Source organism: Diabrotica virgifera, chromosome 6 (assembly GCF_917563875.1).
Source record: "Diabrotica virgifera virgifera chromosome 6, PGI_DIABVI_V3a".
Taxonomy (NCBI): domain Eukaryota; kingdom Metazoa; phylum Arthropoda; class Insecta; order Coleoptera; family Chrysomelidae; genus Diabrotica; species Diabrotica virgifera.
In genome coordinates this window covers 87807951-87815882 of record NC_065448.1, presented here as the reverse complement: position 1 = coordinate 87815882, position 7932 = coordinate 87807951, and positions in this window count along the sequence as shown.

Genomic DNA, 7932 nt, shown 5'->3' with positions numbered 1-7932 from the left:
TTGGGCTGTAGTGCCGTAGAAGAAGAAGAAGAAGAAGATGTTGAAACGGGAAAATCCATTAACAGCGACTATTACATTGCGCTATTGGAGCGTTTGATGGACGAAATCTCGAAAAAATGTTCCCATTTGAAAAAGAAGAAAGTGCTATTTCATCGATACAACACACCGTGTCACAAATCAATGAAAACGATGGCAAATTTTCATGAATTGGGCTTCGAATTGCTTCCACAGCCACCATATTCACCAGATATGGTTACCACCGACTACCACCTATTCGCTGACCTTACGAGAATGCTCGCTGGAAAGAAATTTAGCACCAATGAAGAGGTAATCGCCAAACTGAGACTTATTTTGATGCTAAAGACAAATTGTATTATAAAAATGGCATTGAAAAGTTGTGTGACCGTTATAATCGTTGTATTGCCCTTGAAGGTAACTATATTGAATATTAAAATCAAATTTTATCAAAGACAATTTTTTTCCATGTTAATTTACGAACTTTTCGGTCAAACGATTAGTATGTTTTTTATGGAATTTTTTTCATGGTAACAGATCTGAAGTTCAGTTTTTGATATAATCGCCTTCGATGCCAAAGTCACATTTATTTTAACGGTATCCATGATGTTATAAATCATAAAATCATATAACACAATATTTTTAAACAAATTAAAAGTAGATGGTGGTTTAATTTGCTATACAAAAAATATCAAAACCTTAAAACTAAATAAATAACTCACTCCCTCATACTAAAGCTCAAAGTGTATGTACTGTATTTTAAAACCTATAAAAAGTTATACGTTTTTTGTTATTTTATCTGAATCTTCAACAAATTTATTTAAAACATTTCCAGCCATAAATTTCTATGAATAATCAACTTAACTTCAAGCTTTTGTATATTTTCCTCCAGTTTCGTCATGTAAAAATGTCGTATATATTACAAAAGGACGACGCATATGGTTTATATTTGCGGTAAGCACATCCTTTTTAATCAACAATGTCCTAACAGGAATTGTGGATCCTTCTAATTTTTCACTGTTGTGAAGATCCAGGACCTCTGCTAACTAGAAGTGACATTCACGCGGGACCTTTTAGGCCAGTATATTTGTAAAGTGGGCAAATTTCTTTGTTTCTGAGTTACATCGTATTAATGAAATAAAATAATAATAGTAATAGTATTTATATTTACTATAGACCGGGCCGCTCTACTATTGACCAGATATTCACAATAAAACAGATAATGGAAAAATGCTGGGAGTTTGATCGTGAGCTTCATCAGATGTTCATAGATTTTAAACAAGCATTTGATAGAGTACGCAGGGCTAGACTGTGGACAGCGATGCAGGTCCAAAAAAACTAGTCAGGTTGATACGGATGTGTATGGAACGGTTACGATGTAAGGTGAGAGTTGGACAACAATACTCAGAAACATTTGAAATAAACAATGGACTAAAACAGTGAGATGCACTTTCACCACAACTCTTCAACTTAGCTCTAGAACACATAAATAATCAGAAGTGCAAGAATTGAAAAACCGAATACAGCATTTCATCGAGAAGGACCAAACTTACTACTGGCATTTGCAGACGATATCGATCTAATAGGAAACACACGATTAAGGATGAAGGAGACATTCGTGAGGTTCTAGGGAAAGGATAGGGCTCCAAATCAACGAAAACAAGACGAAATATATGCATATAAGCCGCAATAACCAAAGCAGAGACAGAATCGGTCAGAACATCACCATCGATGACTTTAACTTTGAGCGCGTTAGAGAATTCAAGTATCTCGGAACAACAATAACTGAAGACAATAACGAATCACAAGAAATAAACAGTAGAATACAGGCCGGCAACAGATGTCTTTTTGCCCTCCAGCACCTTATAAAATCGAAACAACTAACAAGACGTACGAAGATACAAGTATATAAAACAATCACACGACCAGTTGTGATGTATGGAAGCGAAACGTGGACGACAACAAAGGCAAACGAAGAGAGACTACAAGTTTGAGAAAGACAAATCCTAAGGAAGATCTTTGGTTCTGTGCTGGATGAAGCATGAAGACAATATAGGATAAGAACTAATAATGAGCTCGAAGAACTTTACCCAGACGCCAACATCATAAAAGAAATAAAGTCCAGAAGACTCCAATGGGCAGGTCACCTCAAAAGACATTCTGACCAAAGAACGGTAAGACTGGTGTGGGAGGAAGTCAAAACTGGAAGAAGACCCCGCGGACGCCATCGACTCCGGTGGCGAGATAATATAGCAGGAGACCTGAACACTATGGGTGTGAAGAATTGGATGGAGGTTGCTCAAGACAGAAAACAGTGGAGGCATGTTGTCGAGTCGGCTGAAACCCACGAAGGGTTGTAACGCCACGAGTAAGTAAGTAAGTATTTATATTCAATTTAAATTGATTTATTATTAAAGATACTACAAAATAGATTATTCGTAATATTACATTATTTACTATTGCTACTGGAAATAAGCCATAATTTTACTTTAAAGTAAGTTTATTTTGACGTTAAGAAAATAGATGCCACAACCAAATAACTTCAGAGCAATAGTAATATTTCATCGCTTAAATAATAATTGGCATGGTGGAGACTGTGTATATGTGAGTCCATATTAACTAGATTAGAGAGTTGTGGTCAAAACTCACAATCCGTTTAAGTGCTGTTTCATTGTGGGACTAGTTTTGGAGTTAACTATTTACACTCCATTCTCAGGACGATACAAATTTAACTAACAACTGGAAACAACACTAATAAGTAACCAATATTATGGGAACATACCAACTGATGAGACATGTTTCTAAAGTTTAATAAACGTACAGACATAATATAAGTAATATGTTGTTGCTTCTAACGTTGAAATTCACACTGGGATTGCAGTACGGTTAAGATAGGAATGCGCATGTAGTGTTGCCACAGTTCCTGTGCGAAGCTCTTGAGAGAGCAATTAACAACTGGTGAAGACCGACAACCCTGTGCGTTTATTCTCCATCAGAAATGTATTGTCCTATCTTAGCCGTACTGCATTATCGGTGTAGTGCGGCATATTCGTGCAAATATTATAAGAATTGTGCATTTAATGATCGAAACATATAATTTGGACCACATATACTGCACATATAAAGGTTCAAAATTAGATATAAGGTCATCTCAGATTTTGCCTTTTACAAAAATGGCAGGCATTCAAAATGGCGACTATACATATGTGCCTAATAGCGCGATACCTTTTGAAGGAAAAGTCTAATTTTAACCAAATTTGGTATATAGGTTCTTATTTTTATGTATAAGATTGAGCTTTTGAACCGGAAGAATCGGTTGACCAGAAGTTGTGTTTTTCCTGGTTTTTTATGTAAAAATATATTGTTATTGTTCAATTCTTTCACCCTGTATATATTAATTTAAAAAAAATTTAATACCGCTATTAAAAAGAGCGTAAAAATGTTTTAGACCACATGTACTACACATATAAGGGTTCAAAATTTTGTCTTTTACAAAAATGGCGGGCATTCAAAATGGCGACTATACACATGTGCCTAATAACACGATAATTTTTGAACGAAAAGTCCGATTTCAACCAAATTTGATATATAGGTTCTTTTTTTCATGTATAAGATCGGGTTCGTGAACCGGAGGAAGTTGTGTTTTTGCTGGCATTTTATGTAAAAATTTGTTTTTCTTTTCAATTTTTTCACCTTGTAGGTATATATTAACTTTTTAAAAAGCTAATACCGCCATTGAAAAGCGGGTAGACATCGCCTTTTGACATCAATTTAGGTTATGTTATGCATTTTCTATTATATTCTTTAGTTGCCGCACTTCCCAGCCGTACGTAACTATGCTTTTGATTATCGTGTTGTAAATATTTAATCCACAATATTTATAAAAGGCTTGTGGTTGTAAATTTAACCACCATTTGAAAATCCAAATTGTGCAAAAAATAATACATGAATATATAGCTGCATAGCTTATATTTGAGATTCCGTTCGAGTCCAACCTTGTTAAATGTGGTGCACATACGCGCCGAAGGAGACGCAGTTATGGACATCTATGAGAGTGAATGATGCTACCGGCAACGATCATACAAAATTTTATGTATTTTGTATAATTAACTTGTGTAAATAAATAAAAGTTACCAGTCAATCAATGTTTAAATAAACAATGTCTACAGTTTACTAACTAGTTTCCTGCAAATAAAATCTGGTCCTTTGAATAGTATTTAAAATTAATTACTTAAGGTTACGCCACGTTTCTTGGAGTTAATGGTATGCAACAAGTGAAAAAAGAGAACACTTTAATCGAAAGTAAGTTAGTTCTTTAATGTAAAAGTTACTCTACTTTACGTAACGTAAAAAATCTCAGAACATTATAGTTTTCAATCGCTACCGTAAATATTAGTAGTGTGATATTTATACAGTGTACTATAACAAATCGGTGCCTGTACATGAACTTTGAGGGTCAAATCATGTTTTTGTGAAAATGAAGGAAATAATATTATATCTCAAGAAATTAAGTCGCCCATAATTAAAGGGGGTCCTCAATCATAGTTACAGTTCAGGATGGACTTATACACTCAACTAGACAAATAGACTGAGGATAACTTGGAAGCATATAAGATTGCAGGTGAAATACCTTCATTTGAAGAATTTAAAAACTTTCTTAATGAGAAATTAAATCTACTCGAGAAAAAGGAACATAACAATAATTATATATCTTCTAAGCAAACTATATTTATTGACAAAAACTTTTACTTCATATAAAAAACCAAAATCCTATGGAAAATTATTTCTCGCTACCAACAATTATAAAAAACTGCTTCTTTTGCAATGGTGATTATTGGATTACTAACTGTAGTGATTTTCTCAAACTAAATTCAAAGGATAAATTTGAAAATCAAAATCTTTGAAACTTTGTACTAATTGTCTCGTAATATGAAAACAAGAATCTTTATCTGAAGCCATTCATATGCTTAAAACAAACAAGCCTTTAGATAAAACTAGATGATACTTCTTATAATCATATAGGTAAGTATAAATCAACACATATCTAACAAAAAATATATTGTCTATAACAGCGGTTCTCAATCTGTGGTACATGTACCACTGGTGGTACATTTCATTTTTTGAGGTGGTACACAAAACGCAAAAACAGCCAAAATCAGCAACACTATTATAGTTAATTAGATCACCTAGTTAGATATGTATTTCAGTTAGGTGGTACCAAAAATAATAAAAAGTATTTGGTGGTACATGACACAAAAAGATTGAGAACCGCTGGTCTATAATATAAAGTGTTAATTGATTTAAAAAAATTATCTAGACGTCTAGACCAGACTATACAAAATGGAAATGAGTTATTGGGAATTAATCAATTTGTTCCGAAGTATATGTACAAATATCAGACACTTTAAATAATATTATTTACGAGGCCTGGCCTATCTCCAAATAAATTAGTCTCATTTTTAAAAACAGAACGGTCATTACATCGCACCCATGCTTAATAGAATCGTCAAAAGTGATATATACCACACTTTAAGTGATAAAGAAACAAAATCCTAACGACCCTGTTGAGAAAAAAAAGGCTCTGTATATATTTTTGTTTATCAAGCATAAATTATGACTGTTTTGTAGAGATTTTATCTTTACGGATCATTTAATTTGCCTTCAAGGAAAACTCCCGTTTTATGGGTCTTTATGACTGGAATACGACACATTTAATCAATCATCCAGGCAATGAAATGAAGTATGGTGATTAAAACTGATAATGTATTGTATGCTGTAACTTGGGCAGTTACGATTAGAATTAATATATGGGCGATGTATGTAGATACAACAGTTGTTTATATGACTTTTATCATGTTGACTATGTTCAGGACTAAGGCGTATTATTTAGAGAAGCAATTATAAAGAAGACAGGTCTGCATAAACAACAGTTATTTTTATGGATAAATTATTGTTATCTTTATATAGCCTCATCTTGAACCTAGAACGATTTTATGAGATTAGAAGATCAACGATTGTCAAGAAAGAATGAAAAATGGTTAAACTATAAAATTTGGAACTGTAAATAAAACAATAGATTAATAACTGACATTTACTGAAATATACACGTAAATGTAGATGAGACTATAATAGGTATAATGGAACTGTCATATTTATACAGATATTATTTATTTTCAATAAGCATTTATTTATTTATTCGCATTGTAGCGAACCAACGAATAATAGTAGACAATGTAGACCCTATAACCATAAATGAACTGCAAGAAGCTGTTGCAGAAATGAAAAACGGAAAAGCATCAGGGTGACAGAATAACCAGTGAATATTACAGAGGAATAACACTATTAAGCACTGCCATGAAAATATACGAAAAAATACTGAACAAAAGAATAATCTGAAAAATTGACAGCACACTCAAGGAATCACAAAGCGGTTCCAGAAGAAAATACAGAAGCACCCAGTATCATATTATTTACAATCAAGCAAATAATAGAATAATATCAGCAACAGGAGAAAAAGATGTATATAGCTTACACAGATCTTGAGAAGGCTTTTGATACGGTACCAAGACAGAAATTATGGGAAATATTAGAGAAGAGAGGTAACAAAAGTAACAAAATGATAAGGGTAATTAAGAACATTTACAACAACAATGTGAATTATATCATCAGCCAAAACAGAACATCAAAACTATTTACTACGAATGACGGACTGAGACAAGGAGGAGGATTAAGGCCAACACTGTTTATAATTTAAATGGATGAGATAATTAAAGAATGTAAAGTAAAAGTGAAAAAATGCATGTGGGTTATAGAAATTTAGGAAGAGTAGACATTTCAGAAGAAGCATTCGCCGATGACGTCGTCTTATTGACCGAAAATGAGAAACAACTACAAAGAAATATAGAAATCGTTTATAGAATATAGAATATAAGAAATATAGAAATATAGAATTCGTTTTCCAGCAGTGGAAGTGTACGGATGTATGTTTTGATTTGTTTCTTGTGTTTACACATTTTGTTAATTGTTTTGATTTATGTGTTGTGAATACTAGCTGTAAGTGTTTCAATTTTTTTATTACTACCATCACATCGACCTAGTTAATTTTTGCACATCGTAATCAATTAACCTTGAAAATGACGTATACTTGTGAACATTGTCTTACCCAATATTCTGACTCAGATAAATACAATCAGTTAAGATGTAACGGAGATTGCCGAAGAAATTTTTGTATGAGATGTACGGGACTAAATAAAACCACTACTAAAGCCCTATTGGACCAAAAGTTTTCCCATCTTAGATTATTTTGTACAATATGTGACTCTCCAAGTTTAAGATATTTAAACGACAAAATTACAAATTTATCAAAAAATCAGATACCTTTAGAGAACTTTGAGGCCTTAATTCAAGTTACTAAAAAACTAAATGACAATTTGCCTGTTTTCATCGAGACTTATGATCTATTAACTAAAAATGACGGTAAACTGGACTATCTTGCGAAAAAAATTGACGAGATCCACAAACTAAACAACGTGCTGAATCCTGAAAAGGTTTTAAAATGGCTAAGACAGATGGAACACGACATTTTTAATATATCGTCAGTTTTTTTCGGCTCTTCAGACGAGACTATCAAGGTTGAAATCCAAGACACAAATTCAACTGAGATTAAGTTGGGATTAGAAAGATTCTCTTCAAATATCGGTGAAATTTCAAATCAAATGAGCAGTCTTACTAAAAATATATCTACTATACCAACTAAAAAAGAGATATTGAAGAAAAATATATCTTATACCACCGCAAGTACCCAAACTGAAGAGTCCCGACATTTAGAACCAAGTCCAGAGCAAAAGCTAAAAAGTACAGAAGATAAATGTCACTTTGTAGTTATTAGTAACTTGTCCCCAACGTACACTATACAAG